General features: G+C 43.7%; 1 protein-coding gene across 1 annotated transcript in view; it reads left to right on the top strand.

Moving 5' to 3' along the window:
* Positions 1–14,046, top strand: part of SYNE1 (spectrin repeat containing nuclear envelope protein 1) — a 535,576-nt gene that overhangs the window by 87,811 nt on the left and 433,719 nt on the right. The window lies entirely within an intron of this gene.

Below are 14,046 nucleotides of genomic sequence, written 5' to 3'. Positions count from 1 at the left end.
GCAACTGACACCATAGCCCAGCTCTGTTCTCTGCCACATGACTTATCCAGGGAAAGGTACTGTGCCTGACACACTGACTGTGTAGGAAATTAAATATTGTCAATCAGATATCCACATGCTAAATTAAAAGATGAGGTGCAGACCTTCCAAACTTTGTCAGTGCTGTAGATGACTCGCAGAGTACATCCCCTGAAGCTTTTGCTAAGTAGTAGTGAGTAGATAATCCAATTAACGGAATTCCCATACTTTTTTAAAGCTTTCTCTAAAGAAATACGCTCTGATAGTGATTCATAGATTGTTTTGGGGCTGGAAGAGACCTTGCAGATCATCCGGTCCAGCCCCACCGCTTTAGGCAGGAAAGACAACTGGGGTTGGGTGACCCCAGCGATGTGACTGTCTAGTCTCCTCTTGAAAACCTCCAGGGTAGGTGACTACACCACCTCTGGAGGGAGTTTATTCCACAGTCTGGACACCCTGACTGTGAAGGAGGTTTCCTGGTATTAAGCTTGAAGCGGGCTTCCAGGAGTTTGTATCCATTGGCCCTGGTCTTCCCTGGGGGTGCCCTGATGAACAGTTATTCACTAAGCTCCTTATCTTAATGATTGCCAAGATAACTCTGATTCAATTGCATTGACTTCAAGTTCAGACTGTGTGCTTAATTTAATTCTGTTTTGGTTTTGAAATCCTCTGAAAACACCTTGCAATTTATATTTCTGCCTCATATCCATCTGGCAGTTTTCTGTTCCCTCCTCTACCCCTACTGCTAGGTTTCATTGTAGAAGTCAGTTGGATCCATGATTTTGTGCCAAAAAGCTACTAAGTTTGCTTTATCCTCTTTACCAATCTTCACTCATTTTTCATTTAATTTGAAGTTGTTTTAATTTGTTCTGATGTTTGCAGTTCCTATTGGGATAATAGAACTGATCAGACTTCATAAGTACTATATAGAAAAACATCCAGAAAGAATAAGAGAATCAATTTCATTGTTAAATGTTCCAGTGTACTCATACTGATATTTATTTGTTGGTGTCTAAACTTGCAACTCTTACTCATGAGCGATCACAGAGATTTCAGTGGGACCATTCTCAAGAGTGAGGATTGACTGTGTAAGGTTTTCTGTATTAATGATCTGTTTGCTTTTCTTTGAATTTATGGTGGGGAAAAAAAGGATTTTATCTTAGGTATATTTGAACATATATTTGAAACTAATGTTCCCAGGGAACAATAATTATTGTGGTAGTAGAACATTAGAACAGTTTTCCAGGCATATGCTAACAGGAAGATTAATTTTAGCAGGGTGATGGAGGATGAAGATGATGGCTGTACCAGTGAGTATGATTCCCATTTTGTCAGTTTCATGGATGCAACAGTGCTCTGAATAGCCACCATGAAAATGATTAGAGCAGGGGTGGGCAATTATTTTGGGTGGAGGGCCACTTACCGAGTTTTGGCAAGCTCTCGGCTGCATGGGTAGCCCCACCCCTTGACAGGTACACCACCCCTGGTCTCTATCTTGGGACCAGAAGTCCTGCCCCTAACCTCTGACCTTTGCCTCTGGGGAAGAGGGTTTGCCATCTTAGGGAAAAAATTATATATTTCCAAATTGTATACTAGAAATCAAACACCCATAATAATATATTTTAATTTAATTGAAAAATATATTTTTTTCATGATTTGTGTGTGTTTGTGCTGTATATGTAGAAGTGATTGCATAATAGCTCAAAATTAAGTCTTACTAATATACTGTGTGGGGTGTGCAGGACTGTTCGGGGGTATGGGTGGGTGTGGGGTTTGTGGGAAGCTGTGAGTAGGTAGGTATGAGGGTTTGTGGGGATGTGTGTGTGTGTGGTTATGGTATTGTGGGTATGGATGTGGGTATGGGAGCCATATGGTGCAGAGCAGCCAGTGGGTGGGCAAGAAAGTAGGGAAAGCAGGGGCGGGGGCAGGGGACAGTGGAAGCAAGTGGTGTGTGGGAGTGTGGGGCTTATGCCAGTGTCCTGGGGCCAGCACCAGCAGGGCCCAGAATGGAGTGGTAGGAACATGGGGCGTGGGCTGGAAGGGGTCTATGGCAGGGGCTCCCAACCATTTTATAATGGGGATCTGCAAACTATCTAATTCACATCTTTAAATTTAATTTACATGTTTCAATTTAATTCTTACCGGGGGGGGGCAGGGTTGTGAGGATCAGACCAGGTTGGGACACTGGGGAACCTTGCAGGGGAGGGGGCTGCACAGGCAGTGGCCCAGGGGACTCAGAGGGGGCTGCCCGGGAAGAAGGGGCTCTGCTGCCTTTCCTAGGAGCAAGCATCAGAGCCGCGTCCCTGTCTTCCGGCCCAGGCATTTCCCTGGCCACATCCCCCTGTTCCCAGCCACAAGAAGGGCTGGGGGATCCTGCCAAGCCCAGTGCAGGCCCTGGTACATGGTGTGAGGGCAGCACCTTGCTGGGTGCAGCCATAATGGTGGGAGCTGGAAGGGGTGCACAGAGCCAGCTGCCTTCTTTCCAGGGCTGCCCCTCTGCCCACAGATGACTGCCAGTGTTGGAAGCCATGGCCCAGCAGCCAACCCACTGGGCCGCAACCCAGTGGTTGGGAATCCCTGGTCTATGGAGCTGGGCTGGGCTGCACTAGCAGAGAGGAGAGCTGGCCCAGCACCATAGTGCCCCTGCTGGCTGGGACCTGGCGCTCCTGCTGCCCCGGTGTGAGCCCCATTGGTGCTGGCCCTGGGATACTGGTGTGGGCCCCATGCTCCGTTCAGCTGCCGCTGGCTTCCATGCACCTGCTCACTCCTAAGCGGGCCTTGCTATTGCAGGAGCCTGCTGTGGCTTCCCCTGGCTCCTACTCCCCCTGGATCCTGTCATCTTTGACAGGCAGCTGGGGGCAGATAAATATTAATTTTCTAAATTTTTTAGGGGCCCTGTGGGCCAGATAGAATGGCCTGGTGGGCAGGATCCAGCTCACGGGCCATATTTTGCCCACCCCCAGATTAGAGCCTTCCTTTTTTAGAAAGGAAGTTTTCTTCTGAAGAAATAAATACCTAAGACTTCAACACTGGACCTGGATAACTTCCACATGCTATTGGTAATTGGTTGAGTAAGTATTTCAGATCCTGGGGTAGTAGTTTATCTTTTTTCATTGTTTATTCAAGTGATGTAAAATATAGATCCAGAACTACTGTGTTTAATGCACCACCAAATAAAATGTATCGAAATATAATGGACTTTCTCTCTGTGTGTTCAGTAGCTGTCTGCATAATAGTTTGTACAATATGGCCAATGTTATTAATATTGGTAATACAGGAGAAAAAACAAGAAGACTACATTTTATGCTAGTGTGAATTGGTGTAGTTCTATATTATTTTACACTCTCAGAATTTGGCTAAATGTATTTAGAAAACCTCTCTGGTTATAGAGTTTAATAATATACCCAGCTCAGCGTTTCCAGTGAATTACTAAATGCCTGAAAACCTCAGAAGCAGTAAGTGGAAATATGGCTAAATGTATAACAAATATAATTTTCAGCTGCGAGGTTATCGGGCTTCATATTACAACATTAATACTAAATTATTTTTATGACAATGGATTGTAAATTGTTCATTGTACCTTAACTCTGCATTTCTGTGTTTTCCAATGTGTGGTTCAGAATTAGCTGTGATTTTTAAGGGTTTTCTTGTTTTTTGATGGAGGGGGGAGTGGAAAGTGGAGAGGAGGGTGAACTGCAACATATTCTCAGAGGTCTCTAGCTTTTGCTTATTGATATAAATGCACTAACTTAATTCTACATATTAACTCCTGCAATCCTACTAAATTCTACTAGTTCTAGCAGGTGTGTTCCCTTCTGCTTCATTGGTAATATTAAGCAGCCCTTCACTCTCTACTTTTCCAAAGTATTTATAATAATATAATTATCTTATGATGTCATCTTATCTTATTTTGAGGGTTTGTAATTTTATATTAGGTGCACAGGGAGGAAATGGAGAATAAACTGCTATTAGGAACATAGGATTAGAAGACACTTTCTTGGTCACTGACTACAGTTCCATGTTATGGCAGGAAGCCATGCTACAAGATTCTGTTTTACAAACTCATCAGTTTAATCTTAAAACTATGTAGGTTTCTTGCCCCTACTATTCCTATTGAAAGGCTGTTCTAGAACTTCCATCCTTTAGTGGTTAGAAACCTTCAAATTTCCAACTTACATTTTTTTCCTGTCCAACTTATAACTGTTTGTTCTTGTGCCAACATGATTAGCTTACATAAATATTTTCCCTTTCCTGCTGTTTTATGTTTTTTTTAGAGAGGAATTTTTGCCTAGATAAATAAAACCAAGTTTTAGTCCCACAATAAATTCTCCATTCCCCACTCATTTTAATAGTTCGTTTCTGAACCTGTTCTAGTTTAAATGACTCTTTTCTTGTGAGTGGTGACCAGACTCTTTATTTCAAGTGAGATTTTACTAGTACCTTGTACAATGACATGCATACATCCCCTGCCCCGCCCCCCCAGAATTCCCAATCTGAGTGCATTCTTTTTCTTTTCTTCTCTCCCCTCCCCCCTTCAGGTCTGTCACATTGGTGATTCAGTTATCCTGGAATTGACCAGTAAAGTCTTTCTCCTCCTGTCATTTACAACTGATGAACTCCCAGCTCATAGCAGAAAATCATGCCTCGCACCTTCTCCAGGCTTGCCCATCTGGGCTGAGCAGCAGCAGCAGTGGTGGCACTGAGCAGAAACAGTTGCTCGGCATAGGGGGTAAAAGTGGCCCCTCCCCCTCACCTCTGCCAGGCAGTTTTGTGTGCAGCGGCCTAGAACCCATTCTGTGCCAAGCTGCCCTGCATCTCTATCACTGCTGGCTCTAGGCTGCCCAGTGCAGCAGTGGTGAAAGTGCAGAGCAGGTGCAGGGCAGCCCAGTGATGGTGGTGACAGAGATGAATGATAGCCTGGTGTGGCATGGGCTCCAGGCAGCTGCAGCAACAACTGCCCAGTGGCAGCAGAGGGGAGGGGTTGCTTTCCCCCCACAATGAGCAACAGTTTCTGCCTGGAAATGCCGCTGCTGCTGCTAGCCTGGATGGGCGAGCCTGGAGCAGGCACAGGGCCTGAAGTGGCAGCAGCTGGAAGGAGCTTCCCCAGCCCTCCTGCATGCCTAGCAGGTGGTAGAATGCCCCATGGCAGGGTGGCATGGGGTGCATTGAAGCTGTACAGTGTGGCAGTGGTGGGGAGGCACTTCAGGGTATGCAGGCTCTGGGGTGTTGTGGGGCGGGGGCAGGTGCTGGCCAGCTCAGGAGGACACATGCAAGGACTCCCATGCACACTCCACCATACCTACAAATTCTCCTCTGCAAATCCCACAACCACACACTCCCGCAAACCCCCCCAAATTGACACCCATATGCCTCTGGGGGGAGCCCCACTAACTACTACATGCACATACCACACCACACACCCCCACACAGCCCACCAGCCACCTTCCCCCTCCACACACCCCACAGCCCCCCACAAACCCTATACCCACCCACACACCCACACATCCCCACAAACTCCCTATAGCCGCTCACCCATATGCACATACCCGCATACCCTCCCCCACATCCCACATACAAACACAACCGCACTCCCCCACAAATCCCATACTCACCCACCCATACCCCACACATCCCTCTACACCCACCACAATATAAAGAGTAAGACTTAATTTTGAACTATTATGGAATCATTTCTATACACAGTGCAAACACACACAAATCAGGACAAAAATATATTTTAAAAATAAAATTAAAATATCTTATGATGGATGTTTGATTTTTAGTGTATAATTTTTTATTTTTTTTTATGGTTCAAAGATGGCAGATTCCCTTCTCAAAAGAAGTATTTCCAGGGGCAAGAGGAGGGACTTCTGGTGGCAAAGGTCAGAAGTTAGGAGCGAAACTTCCAGTCCCAAGATGGTGACCAGAGGGCGGGGTGATTGTCAAGGGGCAGGACCGCCCTTGCAGCCCTTGACAGCTCACCAAAACTTGTTAGGCAGCCCTCCAGCCGAAATAATTGTCCCTGAGTTAGACCCTATGTCTATGTACTGTTGTCATATAGGGTTGCAGACAGCCAGGTCTGGGGCCACTTGAGGATTGAGATGCTGACCACAGTTAGGAGGAGTGAGCAGATTTCAGGGACAAGCTGGCTTAGGAAGACAGGAGGTCAATTTGAGAACAGGGTCTTGGTGGTGAGAGCAGTGGGGCACAAGCAGTAGGGAGGTGTGGGGGCAGAGGCTTGAGGCTGCCTACAGGAGAAGTAGGGGAGTGCACAGGCAGTGGGGGGTTCAGGCAGCAGCTGTGATTCCAGCCCCAACCTGGGGTTGGGGTCAAAGTCGGGTCAGGGCTGGAGCTGCAGCAGCTGTGTGCCTCCGCTACTACCTTGACCTTGATTCCAAGAGAAAGCGTTGTTTTTTTTCCCCCATGTTAAATGGGGGGAAAAAACCTCATCTTAGAATTGAGTAAATACGGTATTTAGCAGATAAATATTATTCTAGTGGTATATTGTTTAAATGATTAAGAGCTTGTCTAGATGAAAATGCTCAAGAAAATTAGGGAAAATTAATTAAAGGCCTGAACTCAATGTGCATATGTTAAAGTATGACTGCCCAACTTATTTGGCCTCACAAACCAGATGATCCACTCTTGGGAGTGGGGCAGGAGCTTCTCAGTGAAGCTGTTACAACTGCTGCATTGGCATGGCTCCAGAACCCAGGGGCCAATACTGCTGCCACTTGCCTTCCCCTCCCTTGTCTTTTTCCTTGCTAATAGCTTGAGTTGCCAGTGGTAACCAAAGACCCCAAATTTGGCAGCAAGCAAGAGGGTGTGGGAGGGAACAATGGCAGCATTCATCTCTTCAGTTGTCAGGTTTTGAGGGTTTTCTTTTTGTTAATTAACTGACATTTTCATTGCAGTATAATGATGGTAATAATGCAGTATTTTTAAAGGAGCAATTTATTTCTTGTGTATATATGTTCACTATGCCACAGTTGGTATTCTGAAGAGGTTATAGTCTAAGGAGGTTATAGTGTAAGAAACAGATATCTCCCTTGCGCTGGAATAACATTTTTTATGGTGAAGCAAGTTGTGAGCAAACAGATATCCTTGTTCTTTGTAATGCTCAAATTGGCCCAAAATATTTGTCTGACCAAATCTAGTCATGATTTTTTATGCCTTATAGGCAAGGATATCTGTTTGTTTATTGCACGCCCCAGGACTCCCCTCAAGGATTCATGTGTTTCGTGTTGCGGAGCCCAGACCCAGGGCACACATCTTTAAGCAAGGGAAACCCCCCATGGGTGAGGCCACATCACCTGGGGACATTGTCTCACAGGATTGAACCCATGAAGCCCTGGGAGTGGCAGAGGCCCGACTCTGAGAACAGCCTAGGTGACATCTGTGTCTGCGGGTCAATCAGATCAGCTGTGCTGGGACACATCCCAACACAGCTGATGCTGCAATGAAAGCAACATCAGTTTGTATCTAAAATACTGATCCTATAAACAAGTAAGCATGAGAATAACTTTATCATGCGGTGCTATAATAAAGTCATTGAGGTGTCTTGCTACAGATTCAAAGGCATGAACTTGAGCCTTGCTTTAAATTTGCAATGAAAACTGGTCCCAGTTGTCCCAGTTGTAAGTGGGTACCTGAGCATTTAAATTGAGGAACCAAAGGTGTCCAGATACAGTTTTGGCCAAAACATTGTTTTGTGTGCCATTGGCTATAGGAACTGGCATGTATTAACCAATGTTAGCCTGAGTGGTCCCTCAGGTTTGATAACTTTACACATGTGCAAGTCTACTGAAGTTGCTGGAACAATTTCCATGTGTAAAGTAGAAAGCAGAGTGTTTGCAGGATCTGGGCCTGAGACTCTTACGATTAATTTGGGCAAGATTGTGAATCTCTTCCTCACATTAATAGTGATTACTCAAAGCAGTTGTCCAGTTGTCAACAAAAGGACAGTATATATAAGTAAATGCTTAATATTTTGACCCTTGTTTTTTTAATGTTTTGGAACTACTCACAACTCCTTCTGCATCAAGGAAAAAAACCCATGGTACTTCTTCCTATAGGTACATTTCACAGAGAAGCATGCCTGTATTGTAGTGTAACTACTGTAATTTGTTCTCAGGAGAAAAGCTTTGGAAGTCATCCAGAGCATGCAGAAAGTAAATAAAAAACAGGGATTGGTTAGTTGTGTAAATCATAAATTAAATAAGCTTTCAACATATGGCATTTTTTTACTGGAAAGCATAATCCAGCTAAAGTGACAGTGTGACATTATAATTTCAGTGAGTTCTTCTTCATATTTTGATAAGAATAATCTCTTCTAAATACTACTTTTCATGTTATTGTACATTGGCTCATTTTAATATAGATATCAGTGAGATTTGATTGCAGAAAATCTCTCTTAAGGAAAACCTATACAGTGTCTTCAGAAGGTGGGCCTGGGAACAATATTTCATAGCTTTACTGGAAACTAAAAAACAAGGACTTAACGGAGACAGTACTTTTATGGCTCATTACAACCTGCCAAATTCCTCTGATAACCGCTCTGTACTTCACAGGTAATACCAGTATTCTTCCTTCTTAAATGGTCTTATTCTTTTTCATACTTAGGTTGATCTATTTCATCTGTTCTTTTATGATAACTTTAATTTTACTGCCCACTTCCCATCTTAAGTGACCACTTTTATATACAGAATGGAGTTAAACAAAAATACTTCTACCTGGACACATCTACATGTGCAATTACTTTGAGGCAGTGAACTCCGGTGCATATTACACTGGAGTTTATTGCTCCCAGGCGCTGGGATGTGTGCCGAGATCTGCTGCATGTTAAGCCAGGTTGGAGCAGCCCTGGCTGGCAGGTGGCCCTGGGGGTCAGCCTACCAGCCCAGGTCTGCTCCCACCCAGCTCAACATGCTGCCGAGGGGCTGGCTGGGACATGAGGGTGCTCTAGTACAGAGCTAGTTGGCAGGCAGCCCCCACACTGAAGTACCCTTGTGTCCAAGCAAGCCCTGTCAGAATATACACGTTCATTGCTGTGACTAAAAAACTCCACAGCAGTATAGCACTTGTATTTACAGGTACTAACCTGTGGCAGAGTTTATTAGTTTCTTAGGCCTAATAGGGCCACAGGTGTAGATGCTGAGACTGGTTTTCTGCAGAGCTAATTAGGCAGCTCCGCAGTAAATGTCTCATGTAGACGCGCCCCCTGGCATTTAGCTTAGGCTGTATCTGTTCTTTCCCAGACCTGAGAGAGGGCATTTTGTAACCAAAGCTTGTCTGACATCTCTCCCAACAATATAGTTGATCCAGTAAACAAATCTTGCTTTTCTTTTTAGATTATCATTTTTTTTTCTTCTAGAACAAAACTAGTCTACGTGTATTTCTACAAAATAATATTTAAAAGTGCCTGTTTTTATTATCCTGTAATTTAATGTTTTGGTGGTTTGAATAGAAAAATCAATAATCAAATGAAATAGCATCCTAAGATAACTCTCAGGTACAACTGTTGTTTGTATAGTGTTTGCTAAGAATATTAAATATTCCTTTTTTTCCTCCAAGGAATGTTGTTACTTAGCAGGTAATATTTTTCATAACTTTTTTGAGGAACTTACTCAAAAACAGAAATTCCTTCTGGTGCTTGCATTGCCTAGAAATAATTTTAAGATACTATGTAATATGCTGAGACACATGCAGTTTTTTCTTTCTCTGTCTTCATTAACGCTAGTCTTTGCCTGGGAAGCATTTTCATTGAGTTTTACTGACAAACTTTACTATACTGTGTAGCTAGCATTTTTTTCTTTTTTTGGTCTGAATTAACATTTGCCCTTATGTAATACAGTTTAAATAAAATATTGATCAGAATAATGTTTCCCTGCTCAGCCCCTAAAGCTGTATTAAAACGATGGAATTTGTGTACTAGTCTAAGAAGTAATGAAGCTGGTTGGTGGGGAGGGGGTGTTGAAAGGGGGAGAGAACAAGAACAATGATGGACATGCCTATACAGAGGTGTTGCTATAGCAATGCTTGGAGTATAATTCTGCTCTACTGCTTAGGGGTTTCCTTGGTAAAGGCCTGTGTTTGGTTTTGATTCTGATTTAATTAGGGCAGTTCCCAAAATACAGGAGCCAGAATTACTGATGAAATATGTTGAAACCAATGCTATTAAATGACCATAAAATATAAAATATGTAATATTTTATGTGTTAAGAAACCTCACCCCCTACCCCAGCCCCACCATAAAACAATGCTGTATATTTAAGTATGTTTAAAACAACCAAGTATTTGTGTAATGTGTGAGAGATGAAGTCTTGCAAAATTTAAATATGGCAGTTGTCATTACTGTTAACTGGAAATAATAGAAGCTCAGTTTATAGTCCTTTGACTTCAGTAGGATCACTTATGTGAGTAAAATTTCTCACATCTGGGTATGTCTGGAGGATTTTGCAGTCCTTGTGCAAATATAACATGCATGTAAATTGATACAGAATCACAGAAAAGTAGGGCTCAGGATGTTATCTAGTCTTATCCCCTCTGCTCAAGGCAGGACCATTGCTCACTAAACCATCCCATTGGGTGCATCTATACAAGACACCTTACTGCTCATTAAACTAATCTAATACACAGTAAAGCATCACATCTACACATGTGCAGAAATTATTGCTCACTAGATTAGTATAATGTGCCATTTTCTAGTACCTGTAGATTCAGGTACTAGAAATCAGTGCATTAAACTAATGTCCCAAAGTGCATGTGTAGATGCTGACTGGGAGCAAGTTGTTCCCGGTCAGCCTAGGTAGCAGGGTGCCACAGGAATGGAGAGAGCTGTTCCGGCTCAGCATGGCTGGGAGAGATGTCCCAGCTGCGAGACAGCTGACTCCCAGCCACATGGAGATTGGGACCAGCAGCCCTTCCCCCTGCCAGCCCAGGGCTGGCAGCAGAGGGAGCCTGGAGCTCCCTCTGGCTGCTTCAGTGGGGGCAAAGCAGGCAGGACCAGCCCTAGACTGAACGGTTCTTGGTGGGAGCAAATATGCTCCTGATGGGTGCACATTCAGTTGTGCGTAGGGGCACAGTTTAATTCACCTGAGCTTTCTGCCTTTCCAAATGAGCTTTGGCAGCATTTTCTTCAGGTTAGATTTATTCTCAAGGGAATAATGTGCATTTTCTGCATAGATGAATACTAAGGAACAGACATGTTTCTCAGGTTTTACAGCAAAATACTGACTCTGTTGAAGTCAGTGGCAAGCTTCCATTGACTTCACTGAATCCTTAATGCTTAAATGTTTATCCCAAAACCAATCCCAGCCTCAAAATATTCTTTTAGCCACATTCCTTAACTGTGTTTGTCTATTAATCCATGATATAATGATGTCATATCCTGTGTCAGATGCTGTTACCTTGGAAGCCTTATTCTGCAGTAGAGTGTATTTTGGACACGGAAATATCTGTTGGCTGTGATGATGTAAAATTCTTGCTCTTGAGTGACTAGGTTTTTGTCCTGATGAATATAATTCTCACTAAGGGAGGATAAGCCTTATCATGGCAGGTTAGATACTGCTACTTTCGATTTGGGTTATTCAAATTTTGCAGCACACACCCTTATTTTCAGTGTAAAAAGAAGGTCTGGAACAACCTGAATGAGGGGAGTGTTATACAGAAAGAGCTTCTTCCTTCCTTCTTCCAATTATGCCTGGAACACCTTTCACATGGCAAATCATTTCCTGCTTCTTTTCAAAACATGCTTTTACAGGAAGCACACAGATTTCCATCCACTTCTGAAACAAAATTGTTGTTAACTGTGGGCTGGATCACCTAAGGTTGAAGTACTACCCAAAATAAATGAAAACTCTGAAGTATGTTTTGGGATAGCAGTTTGCTGGCCGGGCAGTCTGACGTGAATGGTTCCAATTCAGCGGGACCTATTCTATTGTTGTTCTAATGCCTGGGAAACAGAAATCTGTCCTGATTGTTTCAGGATATCCTGTTACTAAGTGTTGTCATCATGCATACTTAGGCTAAAGGGAAAAGTTCAGCAGAAATGGATGCGTGCATTTCACATTGGAAATAAGTCACATAGATTTATTTTGGACTATCCTCTGATTCTCACTCTTGGAGTTGGCAGTACTGCAGTTTCCCATTCACTAGTCACACCCCTGCTACATTGGTACAGTGCTGCATTGGTACTCTGGGACCCCCCCCTACACTGGCCTTACAGTTATGCCACACACCCAAACTGTAAATATCAAGTTGATTTTCTATATGTGTCCACTGCTAATGCATGTTAAAACGACCTTTCTGCACCTTAAGGCTAGGTACAGACAGTCAAAAAGCCCAAGGTTGAATTGATTCAGTCTTTGCAGATTAGTTTAAGATGCACAGATTAAATTTAAACAGAAGTGAACAGACATTTACCTTTGATTCAGGAAATGCAGCCACATGCCTGCAGTGGCTCAGGTCAGAAGCTGGGGGGTGCTAGAGCCAGTGCTCGTCCCAGCTGGTCCCAGTCTGGCACAGCCCTCCTGGGGGCATGGGCCCTCCTGGGGGCACGGGCCCCCAGACCTGCATGCGGGATGACAGGAGGCTGCTGCTGCTGCCTGGGGCTAGTGGCAGCAGCAGTCTTTGTGGTGCTGGCTCCAGGTGGCAGCGGCAGCCTCCTGTCATCCCATTCACACATACGGGCCCTGCACCCCTGAGAGGACTGTGGGGCTGTGTCGGACTCCTCCTGGTGGTGCAGGCCCCCAGATTTGCAGATGACAAGAGGCTGCAGCCGCTGGGCTGCACCACGCCAGGGGGTTCAGGGCACGATGCAGCCCAGTGACTGCAGGCAGGTGGCGTCCACTGCTCCTAGGGCTGCAGCCGGGGTGGCACTGGGCTCTTCCTGGTGCTCAGTGGCAGCACTGGGAAGGTAGGTTGAGCTCTGTGCACCAGTTGGAGCCACTTGGGAGGTAGACCTGGCATTCCCCTGCCTCCCACCACCAGGCTGCTTTGACACTCGAAACATTTTGAAACTTTAAAAATGTTTTGAGTGCCCTCATTTAGTTTCTAAGCTGTTTTGAAGCCTTTTGTTTCATTTTAATTTCTCTGTTTTGAGCTCAAATGCTTTGAAACAGATTGGAAATGAAAGACCCATTGAAATTTTGCACAACCCTTAATATCAACACACTTGAAAGGATTTCAAGGCACCACTGGGTACCACAACACCCTGGTTAAGTATCACTGTCCTCAGTCCTTTCAAAATATTAGAAATAATTCACTTGATTAATTGATTTTCATTGAATTTCAAAATTCTGGCCACTGTATAAAATAAACTGAAACACAAAACAAAAACAATATTAATTTCTTTCACCTACGGTAATTATGGGTGCTATTGTAGTATGCATAGAATTTTCATATTTTTTTGTGAAATTTTTACACATAAGGAATACAATTTTTGTGGTTGGAGATATCTAACACAGACTACCTGAGGAGTTTTCTCTTAAACTTCCCAGATCTTGATCCTGTTTCTTCCTTTACCAACAACAGCGCACTTTAGATTTTATTGTAACTTCTCACAAGCTAGAGTGGTATTTTTTATGAGAGCTCATTAGGTTTTCTGTAACTTTATGTGGATTGTTTTCATACCACAGCATCTCCCATTTTAAATATTTCCTAAAAAATATACAGGTAACCCCCACTTAATGCTGTTTCACTCAGCGCTATTTCACTATAATGCTCATATTAAATTGATACCAGCTTCCACTTAGCACTCAGTGAGTTTTGTTATAATGCTCACGGTCGCCATCTTGGGTCATTAAAAACACTTGCTGTCACCATCTTGGATCATCAAATACTTTTGATTTCACTTAACGCTCGTTTCACTTAATGCTTAGTTTTTCAGGAACCAATTAAGAGTGCTAAGTGGGGGTTGCCTGTACTGATCTATGGGCATTGCTGTCTGTCATAAACCTGGTAAGTTCCTCTAAGCTGGACAAACAGACTGCTGTGTTTAAGTCCAATATGCTAGACCCACAGACTTTT

This window comes from Alligator mississippiensis, chromosome 1, assembly GCF_030867095.1.
Source record: "Alligator mississippiensis isolate rAllMis1 chromosome 1, rAllMis1, whole genome shotgun sequence".
In the NCBI taxonomy this organism is placed as follows: Eukaryota; Metazoa; Chordata; order Crocodylia; family Alligatoridae; genus Alligator; species Alligator mississippiensis.
The sequence above is the reverse complement of the archived record's forward strand: the minus strand, read 5'-3'. Positions and strand labels throughout refer to the sequence as shown.